Source organism: Mus caroli, unplaced genomic scaffold (assembly GCF_978045245.1).
Source record: "Mus caroli unplaced genomic scaffold, Mus_caroli_1 scaffold_1, whole genome shotgun sequence".
NCBI lineage: Eukaryota > Metazoa > Chordata > Mammalia > Rodentia > Muridae > Mus > Mus caroli.
In genome coordinates this window covers 92,936,371-92,949,711 of record NW_028227256.1, presented here as the reverse complement: position 1 = coordinate 92,949,711, position 13,341 = coordinate 92,936,371, and the positions used below count along the sequence as shown (strand labels likewise).

Sequence of the window (13,341 nt, the reverse complement as noted above, 5' to 3'; positions counted from 1 at the left end):
CACGAAGATATGTGTACAGGGGAAAAATTCCTGAATAGAACAGCAATGGCTTATGCTATAAGATTGAGAATTGACAAATGGGACCTCATAAAATTGCTAAGCTTCTGCAAGGCAAAAGACAGCTTCAATAAGATTAAAGACCACCAACATATTGGGAAATAATCTTTATCAAAACTAAATCAGATACGGGACTAATATCCAATATTTATAAAGAACTCAAGAAGGTGGACTCCAGAAAACAAATAACCCCATTAAAAAATGGGGCTCAGAGCTAAACAAAGAATTCTCACCTGTGGAATATCAAATGGCTAAGAAGCACCATTAAAAATGTTCAACATCCTTAATCATCAGGGAAATGCAAATCAAAACAACCCTGAGATTCCACCTCACACCAGTTAGAATGGCTAAGATCAAAAATTCAGGTGACAGCAGATGCTGGCAAGGATCTGGATAAAGAGGAACACACTTCCATTGTTGGTGGGATAGCAAAATTGTACAACCACTCTCTAAATTAGTCTGGTTATTCCTCAGAAAATTGGACATAGTACTACCGGAGGATCCCACAATACCTCTCCTGGGAATATATCCAGAAGATGTTCCAACCAGTAAGAAGGGCACATGCTCCACTATGTTCATAGCAGTCTTATTTATAATAGCCAGAAGCTGGAAAGCACCCAGGTGCCCCTCAACAGAGGAATGGATACAGAAAACGTGGTACATTTACATAATAGAGTACTACTCAGCTATTAAAAAGAATAAATTTATGAAATTCCTAGGCTAATGGTTTGACCTGGAGGGCATCGTCCTGAGTGGGGTAACACAATCGCAAAAGGACTCACACAATATGTACTCACTGATAAGTGGATATTAGCCCAGAAACTTAGAATACCCAAGATATAAGATATAATTGCTAAACACATGAAACTCAAGAAGAAAGAAGACCAAAGTGTGTACACTTTGCCCCTTCTTAGAATGGGAACAAAACACCCATGGAATGCGTTACAGAGACACATTTTGTAGCTGAGATGAAAGGATGGACCATCTAGAGACTGCCATATCCAGGGATCTATCCCATAATCAGCCTCCAAATGCTGATACCATTGCATACATTAGCAAGATTTTGCTCAAAGGACCCAGATATAGCTGTCCCTTGTGAGACTATGCCGGGGCCTAGCAAAAACAGAAGTGGATGTCCACAGTCAGGTATTAGATGGATCATAGAGCCACCAATGGAGGAGCTAGAGAACGTAACCAAGGAGTTAAAGAGATCGGCAACACTATAGGTGGAACAACAATATGAACTACCCAGTACTCCCAGGAGCTTGTTTTTCTAGCTGCATATGAATCAGAATATGTCCTAGTCGGCCATCACTGGAAAGAGAGGCCCATTGGTCATACAAACTTTATCTGCCTCAATACAGGGGAATGCAAGGGCCAAGAAGTGGGAGTGGGTGGGTGGGGGAGTGGGTGGGGGACTTTTGTGATAGCATTGGAAATGTAAATGAAATAAATACGTAATAAAAAATTAAAAGAAAAAAAAAGAAAATTCAGGACAAAAAAAAAAAAGAGAGAGAGAGAGAGATAATATGGTACCTACACAGACTTGGATACAGATCTGCTAAATAGAAGACTGCAACCTGTCAGTTGCAGCAACGTGGATGAATGTGAAGATGTCTTTGTTAAATAAGATAAATGAGTGCTCACTTCGGCAGCACATATACTAAAATTGGAATGATACAGAGAAGATTAGCATTGCCCCTGCGCAAGGATGACACACAAATTCGTGAAGCATTCCATATTTTTGGCTACTATACCCAGACAAAGTCTCAATTACCTTAGATGGAGAAACCAAAGTATTCCATGACAAAAGCAAATTCACACATTGTCTTTCCATGAATCCAGCCCTTCATAGGATAATAACAGAAAAAAACCAATACAAGGTTGGATACCTCTTCCTAGAAAAAGCAAGAAGGTAATCCCTCAACAAACCTACAAGAAGACAGCCACAAGAACACAATGCCAACTTTAACAACAAAAATAATAGGAAGCAACAATTACTTTTCCTTAATATCTCTTAATATCAATGGACTCAACTCCCCAATAAAAAGACATAGACTAAAAGACTGGCTACACAGACAGGACCCAACATTTTGCTGCTAACAGGAAACTCATCTCAGAGAAAAAGATAGACACTACCTCAGAATGAAAGGCTGGAAAATAATTTTCCAAGCAATTGGTAGGAAGAAACAAGCTGGAGTAGCCACTCTAATATCTAATAAAATCAACTTCCAACCCAAAGTCTTCAAAAAAGACAAGGAAGGGCACTTCATACTCATCAAAGGTAAAATAATCCAAGAGGAACTATCAATTCTAAATATCTATGCTCTAAATACAAGGACAGCCACATTCATTAAAGATACTTTAGTAAAGCTCAAAGCACACATTGCACCTCACACAATAATAGTGGGAGACTTCAACACACCACTTTTACCAATGGACAGATCATGGAAACAGAAACTAAACTGGGACACAGTGAAACTAACAGAAGTTATGAAACAAATGGATCTGACAGATATCTACAGAACATTTTATCCTAAAACAAAAGAATATACCTTCTTCTCAGCACCTCATGGTACCTTCTCCAAAATTGACCACATAATTGGTCACAAAACAAGCCTCAACATATACAAAGGTATTGAAATTGTCCCATGCATCCTATCAGATCACCATGGACTAAGGCTGATCTTCAATAACAAAATAAATAATAGAAAGCCAACACTCACATGGAAACTAAACAACACTCTTCTCAATGATACCTTGGTCAAGGAAGGAATAAAGAAAGAAATTAAGGACTTTTTGGAGTTTAATGAAAATGAAGCCACAACATACCAAAACTTATGGGACACAATGAAAGCATTTCTAAGAGGAAAACTCATAGCTCTGAGTGCCTCCAAAAAGAAACTAGAGATAGCACACATTAGCAGCTTGACAACAAACCTAAAACTCTAGAACATAATGAAGCAAATTCACACAAGAGGAGTAGATGGCAGGAAATAATCAAACTTAGGGGTGAAATCAACCAAGTGGAAACAAGAAGAACTATTCAAAGAATCAACCAATAGAGGAGCTGGTTCTTTGAAAATCAACAAGATAGATAAACCCTTAGCCAGACTCTCTAGAGGGCACAGGGAAATTATTCTAATTAACAAAATCAGAAATGAAAAGGGAGAAGTAACAGCAGATCCTGAAGAAATCCAAAACACTTTCAGAGACTTCTACAAAAGGCTATACTCAACAAAAATGGAGAACCTGGATGAAATGGACAAGTTTCTAGACAGATACCAGGTACCAAAGTTAAATCAAGATCAGGTTAATGATCTGAACAGTCCCATATCCCCTAAAGAAATAGAAGCAGTCATTAATAGTCTCCCAACCAAAAAAAGCCCAGGACCAGATGGGTTTAGTGCAGAGTTCTATCAGACCTTCAAAGAAGATCTAATCCCAGTTCTATACAAACTATTCCACAAAATAGAAACAGAAGGTACTCTACCCAACTCATTCTATAAAGCCACAATTACTCTGATATCTAAACCACAAAAAGACCCAACAAAGACAGAGAACTTCAGACCAATTTCCCTTATGAATATCAATGCAAAAATCCTCAATAAAGTTCTTGCTAACCAAATCCAAGAACACATCAAAACAATCATCCATCCTGACCAAGTAGGTTTCATCCCAGGGATGCAAGGATGGTTCAATATACGGAAATCCTTCAACGTATTCCAGTATATAAAAAAACTCAAAGACAAAAACCACATGATCATCTCCTTAGATGCAGAGAAAGCATTTGACAAAATCCAACACCCATTCATGATAAAAGTCTTGGAAAGATCAGGAATTCAAGGCCCATACCTAACCATGATAAAAGCAATCTACACCAAACCAGTAGCCAACATCAAAGTAAATGGGGAGAAGCTAGAAGAAATCCCACTAAAATCAGGGACTAGACAAGGCTGTCCACTCTCTCCCTACCTATTCAACATTGTACTTGACGTCCTAGCCAGAGCAATTCGACAACAAAAAGAGATCAAGGGGATACAAATTGGAAAAGAAGAAGTCAAAATATCACTTTTTGCACATGATATGATAGTATATATAAGTGACCCTAAAAATTCCACCAGAGAACACCTAAACCTGATTAACAGCTTCAATGGAGTAACTGGATATGAAATTAACTCAAGCAAGTCAATAGCCTTTCTCTACACAAATGATAAACAGGATGAGAAAGAAATTAGGGAAACAACACCCTTTTCAATAGTCACAAACAACAAAAAATACCTTGGTGTGACTCTAACTAAAGAAGTGAAAGATCTGTATGACAAGAAGTTCAAGTTTCTGAAGAAAGAAATTTAAGAAGATCTCAGAAGATGGAAAGAACTCCCATGCTCATGGATTGCCAGGATCAACATTGTAAAAATGGCTATGATGCCAAAAGCAATCTACAGAGTCAATGCAATCCCCATCAAAATTCCAACTCAATTCTTCAAGGAATTAGAAAGGGCAATCTGCAAATTCATCTGGAACAACAAAAAAAACCTAGGAGAGCAAAAGCTCTTCTCAAGGATAAAAGAAACTCTGGTGGAATCACCATGCCTGACCTAAAGCTGTACTACAGAGCAATTGTGATAAAAACTGCATGGTACTGGTATAACAATAGACAAGTAGACCAATGGAATAGAATTGAAGACCCTGAGATAAACCCACATACCTATGGTCACTTGACAATGGAGCAAAAATCACCCAGTGGAAAAAAGACAGCATTTTTAACAAATGGTGCTGGCACAACTGGCGGTTATCATGTAGAAGAATGCAAATTGATCCATTCCTATCTCCTTGTACTAAGGTCAAATCTAAGTGGATTAAGGAACTCCACATAAAACCAGAGACAGTGAAACTTATAGAGGAAAAAGTAGGGAAGAGCCTCGAAGATATGGGTACAGGGGAAAAAATTCCTGAATAGAACAGGAATGGCTTGTGCTGTAAGATCGAGAATCGATAAATGGGACGTCATAAAGTTGCAAAGCTTCTCCAAGGCAAAAGACACCATCAATAAGACAAAAAGACCACCAACAGATTGGGAAAGGATCTTTACCTATCCTAAATCAGATAGGCGACTAATATCCAATATATATAAATAACTCAAGAAGGTAGACTCCAGATAATCAAATAACCCCATTAAAAAATGGGGCTCAGAGCTGAACAAAGAATTCTCACCTGAGGAATACTGAATGGCAGAGAAGCACCTGAAAAAATGTTCAAAATCCTCAATCATCAGGGAAATGCAACTCAAAACAACCCTGAGATTCCACCTCACACCAATCAGAATCGCTAAGATCAAAAATTCAGGTGACAGCAGAGGCTGGTGAGGATGTGAAGAAAGAGAAACACTCCTCCATTGTTGGTGGGATTGCAAGCTTGTACAACCACTCTGGAAATCAGTTTGTCAGTTCCTCAGAAAATTTAACATAATACTACCAGAGGATCCAGCAATACCTCTCCTGAGCATATATCCAGAAGATTTCCCAACTGGTAAGAAGGACACATGCTCCACTATGTTCATAACAGCCTTATTTATAATAGCAAGAAGCTGGAAAGAACCCAGATGCCCCTCAACAGAGGAATGGATACAGAAAATGTGTTACATTTACACAATGTAGTACTACTCAGCTATTAAAAGGAATGAATTTATGAAACTCCTAGGCAAATGGATGGACCTGGAGGGCATCATCCTGAGCGAGGTAATACAATCACAAAGGAACTCACACAATATGTACTCACTGATAAGTGGATATTAGCCCAAAAACTTAGGATACCCAAGATATACAATTTGCTAAACGCATGAAACTCAAGAAGAACGAAGACCAAAGTGTGGACACTGAGCCCCTTCTTAGAACTGGGAACAAAACACCCATGGAAGGAGTTACAGAGACAAAGTTTGGAGCTGTGACGAAAGGATGGACCATCTAAAGACTGCCATATCCAGGGATCCATCCCATTATCAGCTTCCAAACGCTGACACCATCGTATACAGTAGCAAGATTTTGCTGAAAAGACCCAGATATAGCTGTCTCTTGTAAGAAAATGCCGGGGCCTAACAAACAAGAAGTGGATGCTCACAGTCACCCAATAGGTGGATCACAGGGCCCCCAATGGAGGAGCTAGAGAAAGTACCTAAGAAGCTAAAGGGATCTGTAACCCTATAGGCGGAACAACATTATGAACTAACTAGTACCCCGGAGCTCTTGACTCTAGCTGCATATGTATCAATAGATGGCCTAGTCGGCCATCACTGGAAAGAGAGGCCCATTGGACTTGCAAACTTTATATGCCCTAATATAGGGGAATGCCAGGGTCAAAAAGTGGGAGTGGGTGGGTTGGGGAGTGGGGGAGGAGTCTATGGGGGACTTTTGGGATAGCATTGGAAATGTAAATGAGGAAAATACCTAATAAAAATAATTAAAAATATGAAACTTTCAAAAAAAAAGATAAATGAGGCACAAAATATAATTTCAATTTGATCTCATCCATAGGTGAATAAAAAAAAAGTTCTCTCAAAAAATGAATGGAAACCTTTATTTTATGGTCGGCAAGTGATACATGAAAATTTGCTTCATAAATACTCATGATGAACTTCAACTGGAGAAGGATAAAGATGGGAGATATAGTTTAATGTGTATACAACTTGCCTTGCATTCACAATTCTTTTGGATAAACACTCATCATTGCATAAAATGGGTGGGATAGCGTACATGTATATTCTGAGCACTCAAGTCAGGAGTGGCAGTATGACCAGAAATAGCTACATAGCTATATAGCTGTTGTAAAGTTTTTCTGGGTTGTGTGAGACAATGACTCTGAAAGAGCTTGAGTTTCTGTGATGTTGATTTTTCCCTACTTATGTGGCAGGAGAACATATATATGTGTAGACACATGAGTATATAGAACACTACACCATTTTTCAACGTGAATGCCAAACTATGTAGTTTCTATTGCATCTTTCATTCAACCAAGAGTCCTATACACATTTTTATAGAGGCACTTACCATTGATATATTCCTTATCTAATTAAATATGAACTGAGTTCATGATATCAGTAACTACTGAACAAAAGTCAATTACCCTTAGTTATTGTACATAAAGTTATGTTTATACTTAGTTGAATCTTTCATTTCTTTGTGGGTATGGGCTAGATGAGTGCATAATGAATGACATACATTTAGGAGAATAATACCAAAATTGCCTTTATTTGACAGGTTGTAAGTTAAAGGAAATGTAACATTGTCAAAGCATTTGCCAGAAAAATTCTCCTTGCTAGTTATCGGTATGTTGAAACTTTAACCTCATTTTGCATTAACATTTGTGTTTCAGAATGTCTAGACTTTAAATCATTTCTGTTAGTTTTTTCAACCTAATACAATATAAGTTTTAAAGCATTTCCTTTTGATTATCTACATTTTTTTCACTCTCTGTTATGATTTCTCTGTACATCTCCAATTTTATTAACAAAAAGACTTCCCTCTAAAAAAATTCCTAGTTGTATGTTCTTCTTCAAGATCCATGGCTTCACAAGGACTGGGTAGTTGAGTAGTTTTTCAGTAAAAAACATAGTTTCTTTCCAGTTGAGTAGTTCTTAAGTCCAAATAAATTATGTTGGTTACTTCCAAGGTATACATGCTACTGAACCAGCATAATTACAAACAATAATCTAAACATTTGTCCTTATACCCACAGATTAGCATAGTCCCCATTCTTCATTAGGAAATACTCTCTTAGCAATCACCCAATGGATGCACATATAAAATAGTCTTGTTCACACCAAGTGACACTATGGAACAGAGATTGTAAGATCCAGAGGATCAGGGAATTACCTGAATGCTGCCTCTGGCCTGGACTACTCACTCCTGTCCCTAGCTACCCTTGGGGGTTGGAGGTGAGTTGACACACAATCAATGGAATCAAGGACACTTACTCAGGGAGCAGGTGAGAAAGGCCACTGCAGGCTCCTCTGAACACTGCTGCAAGCTCCTTTAATACACTCAATCCATGCCCCATTGGTTCTAAGAAAGCATATCTTCTCAACAGCAGTTTCCAATAGGCTGGCACTGTCTGCATCAGTGATACTTAATCTCTCAGGCAGTCTTCAATTAGGTCCTCCTGAAGGATATGCCTTTGTAGCTGTGCAATGTAGAAGTGGTTGCCATAGTCCTCCCTATACCTGAGAGATAATGTCTTCTAATAATGTCAGAAGCTACACCCAGAAGCCTCAGTAACATGTCTCCTAAACATGAGATGACCAAGGACACCACCAAAAAAAAATGCCTAAGTGAACAAAGGGAAAGGCTGTGATGCTTCAAGAATACACAAAGAACTGCAGGCAAATAAAGAATGCTGAGAGTGCAAGAAATAGTCTTCTCTAGGGAAGAGTGTAATGTTTGCTTATATAGTATCACATGTTGAGCCCTAAAAACATACATATGAGTAACATTATGTGGACAGAGCAGGATATTTTGCAGTATATGTGAATATACATGTACTCATGTAATAACGATTACAAAAATTAGGTCGTACATTTTAGAGAGCAAGGGGGGGGGTGCCTGTGTTTGGATTTCCTATTGCTGTGAAGAAACACCATGACTAATGCAACACTTATACAAGAAAGCATTTAACTGAGGTTTGCCTTACAGTTTCACAGATTTAGTCCATTATCTTCACTGTGGGGGAACTACATGCAGGCAGACATGCTTCAGGAGAAATTGCTGAGAGCTCTTCATCTACATTTTTCAGGCCATACAAAGAGAGAGCCACTGGGCCTGGTTTGAGCTTTTTAAACCCCAAAGCTCCCTGCAAGTAACTCACTTCCTCCAACAAGGCCAAATATACTCCTGAAAGACCACACCTTTCATTTTCTCTCAAGTATTGCCCTTCCCAGATGACCAAGCCTTCAATATATGAGCTTACAGGGCCCATTATTGTTCAAACCACCATACATCACAACATACAGGAATAGATAAGGATTTTCTAAACAAGACTCCATTTGCTTAATAATTAGTACCAAAAAACAAGTGGTAATTGTCACTTTATGAATCAAACATTTGTACAATAAAGAAACAGTGAACTAAATAAATAATTAGATGGCAGAATGGGAGAAAATCTTCACCAGCTATATATTTCATAAAAACTAATATCTAAAACACGCAAAAGAGTTTGACAAACAAAGCATTAAATAAATGAACACACCAACAAAAATATAAGGTATAAATATGAACACTGTCTTCAGAAAAGAATTCAAAATGATTAATAAAGACTTTTGCAATTTTCAATCCCTTAGTAATTGGGAAAAGTGCAAATTAAACTTATTTTGAGATTCCATTCAGAAAAGCTGAGAAATAGACAAAACTCCCATCCCTAACCCAAAATCTATCAGCATCTGACGGTCACTCACACAGCAAATACTAGATTTTTTTCAATGAAATCTCACTGGGTATACAAAACCTACCTAAGGACAGAACCTGTGTTCATCAATAAACAAATAATGCAAAATGAACTCAATGTTATTTTTGAAGTGTGTGTGTGTGTGTGTGTGTTTGTGAGAGAGAGAGAGAGAGAGAGAAAGAGAGAGAGAGACTTTTATTTTTTGTGGAGAGGTCATAATGCTTTGTCTGAGCATTTATTATTATTATTAATTATTATTATTAATCTTACAGAATTTTTGCTTATATATTATGGTTTCCTATTTTGGTGTTTATATGTCTGCATTTGTACATGTTTATTTGTTTTGTACCTTGCTCTTCCTTCTTTTTACCCCTTGTTTGTTTGTCTTGCTCTATTCTGGTTTCTTTAGTACCTGTTTGTTTACTAATGAAAGAGAGAAGGAAAGTGTATGGGGAAATTAGGATGATATAGCACTACTTGGAAGAAGGGAAACTGTAATCAGAATATATTATAGGATAAAAACCATTTCAAAATAAAAAACAAAACACACATACCCACACATACACAAAACAAAAAGCAACAAATATTGGTAAGGAGATACAGAAAGAGGAATATGATTTCTCAAAAAGCTTAAAATAACTTCACCATATGATCCAGCTGCACCATTTCTAGACATGGAGCAAAATGACTCTATACATGTTCTCTAGAGACACCTGCTTGTATATGCTCATTGCCATTGCAATGACAGTAGCTAGCAAATGAAACCAACCTATACATCCTTCAACCAATAAATATATAAGGAAAATATGCTACATGTTACAAAATATGTTTATCTAGCTCTATAGAAAACCAAAGTTAATAAAAGAGTAACAAAACTCCACATATTTTCTTTTACATATGGATCCTAACTTCACATTTCCAATTTAATGCATTTAATTCAGAGTACATGTTGAAACCAGGGAATTAGAATGAGCCAATTTTCAATAGCAAACCATAAGAAAGGAGGGGAGTAGAAGGTAGGAAATGTGAAAATAGAGAGGAATGAGACTGGGGATTGACAGGTTTAAGAAAGGAAGTGGGTCAGTGCTTGGGGAGAAGCCAGAAAGTGAATGATATATAAAAAAGACATATAGAAATAAAAAATTAATTGGTATATCCTAAATTGTTTAAATTAGAGTTAATTTAAAGTTTTACATTAATACTATAATAGAAAACTCAAACAAGGTAAAGTACAAATAAATATTTAAAAATGAAAAATTATAATAAAAATCACTCAAGCTACCTTTCATATCATGCTTAACTTTGCTTTTACCTGTGTTGATATAGGTAGAAACTATTGCCTTGATTCATTTAAAAACAACACTTTCTTCTCAATATGCATTCTTAGAACATGACTACTACAAGCATTTTAAGTATAACAAATGTGTTTTTGCATAGAAAAACTAAATACCTAAGAAAGCAGTAGATGTTCTCTTAGTGTGAACATGAGTTTGCTTTTGTCATAACTGTACCCATTACCTCTTTGTTTATTTGTGTCAGCGAATGCTTTTAACATGGGCCGGGAAGTCTATATTCATCTGAATGTCAGTTTTACAAAGTTTGTTCAATTTGTCATAGTGACATATTGCTTTAATCCATTGCATTAGAGTATTTCGTTTTAGTTTTTATTTAAATGTTGATTTAAACTAGAAGGTTCCCTAATTATCTTTAAAAGTGTTGCTTTCCAATATTTTTACATAATATTAAAAAAGATGTCACATAAGAAAATGATAGGTTTTATTTTCACCAATCTGCTAAATTAAATGTTATCTATTATGTATAAAAGCTGGGTTTTTATATAAAATATATTAATTTTTATTACTACTTTAATTTTTCAAGAATTTATTAAAGTTTTCTAAGTATATTTTGATTTTTCAAAATATATTTGAGATGTCAAAGATATTACATATAATTCCTTTTTAACATTATTTTGAGTATTATATGAAATAAAACAAAAAACCATAAATACCAGTGCTGGATATTTCTGAAGAAAGTGAGAAAAGTATCGTATAATTTAAGAATATTTCATGTTGAAGAGAAACATTGAGATGAGTCATAATTCCAAAATAGATAATTCAAATAGATTCCTAAAATGTCTGAAATATGACATAGTTTAACATGGCCATCATTTCACTAGTAACTCCTTTTACCTGGTGTCTAATAATTAGATGGTACCTTCTCCATTTTTATGTATTGAAAGAGTTCAAGACTCCTGAGTTTACTATAAAGTTTGGATTATATTTCTATGTTATATTGTAAAATATTTGACTATTGTAAATAATTATTTTTTAGACAATACTATTATTAACACATGTCAATTATACAAATTAATGGTACTTATGGTACTTTTATATCTGTCAGCATACAATACATTAGAAGAGCAACAGATACCAAATAGTCATATCAGCAGAAACCCCTACAACCACCACCCCCACAAAAAAAGAACAACACCATAAAACCAACTGGAGACATTATGTCAAAGTGTTTTACAGAGCCATTGGTTTTTTTTTTCTTATTTAAAAATATTTATTTGTTTCATTTTTTTCTTTTTTTTTATTAGGTATTTTCCTCATTTACATTTCTAATGCTAACCCAAAGTCCCCCATATCATCCCCTCCACTCCCCTACCCACCTACTCCCACTTTTTGGCCCTGGCATTCCCCTGTACTGGGGCATATAAAGTTTGCAAGTCCAATGGGCCTCTCTTTCCAGTGATGGCCGACTAGGCCATCTATTGATACATATGCAGCTAGAGTCAATAGCTCCTGGGTACTGGTTAGTTCATAATTTTGTTCCACCTATAGGGTTACAGATCCCTTTAGCTCCTTGGATATTTTCTCTAGCTCCTCCATTGGGGGCCCTGTGATCCATCCAATAGCTGACTGTGAGCATCCAGTTATGTGTTTGCTAGGCCCCGGCATAGTCTCACTAGAGACAGCTATATCAGGGTCCTATCAGCACAATCTTGCTAGTGTATGCAATGGTGTCAGCGTTTGGAGGCTGATTATGGGATGGATCCTTGGATATAGCAGTCTCTAGATGGTCCATCCTTTTTTCTAAGCTCCAAACTTTGTCTCTGTAACTCCTTCCATGGGTGTTTTGTTCCCAATTCTAAGAAGGGGCAAAGTGTCCACACTTTGGTCTTCGTTCTTCTTGAGTTTCATGTGTTTTGCAAAGTGTAACTTATAACTTGGGTATTCTAAGTTTCTGGGCTAATATCCACTTATCAGTGAGTACATATTGTGTGAGTTCTTTTGTGATTGGGTTACCTCACTCAGGATAATGCCCTCCAGGTCCAACCATTTACCTTGTTATAAAAAAACAAAAACAAAAAACCAAAAAAAAAACCCCAAAAAACAGTGTAATATTGTCAAAAACAGCAAACACACAATGGAACTGAACGTAGAAGTTGTAAATCAATTCATGTGTCTATCAGTCAACTAAGTCTCAAATATATAGTAGGAGTAATAATGAAGTCAAACCAATGTGAAGGAAAGGCCTGAGAACTATTGTGTCCAGAATATGTAGGTTTTTACATAAGAATGCAAAGGTCCACTTGGGTTGAAATAGGGAATATAATAGCAGAATTTTATGGATCCATGGAACTAGGTATCAAGGATCAAAACATTGCCACAATATTCTCTGTAGATCTCTGAGATTGGTTGTACATGACAGTCTTCCCAATGAATCCTCACAGAACCTTTTGTAGTTTTGGCTATTCCTATTTCATATGACTCTCATGAGGACCAAGCATATCGGATTAGAAACTTCATGTATCCTTTGCTTCTATTAAACTAAAGTCTTCTCTGA

At 36.5% G+C, this 13,341-nt stretch overlaps 1 non-coding gene across 1 annotated transcript; it reads left to right on the top strand.

Moving 5' to 3' along the window:
• Nucleotides 1–1,696: 1,696 nt before the first annotated feature.
• LOC115032558 (U6 spliceosomal RNA) lies at nt 1,697–1,803 on the top strand. The gene has a single exon (XR_003838203.1). It is a non-coding gene; the product is annotated as a U6 spliceosomal RNA (small nuclear RNA).
• Nucleotides 1,804–13,341: the final 11,538 nt, after the last annotated feature.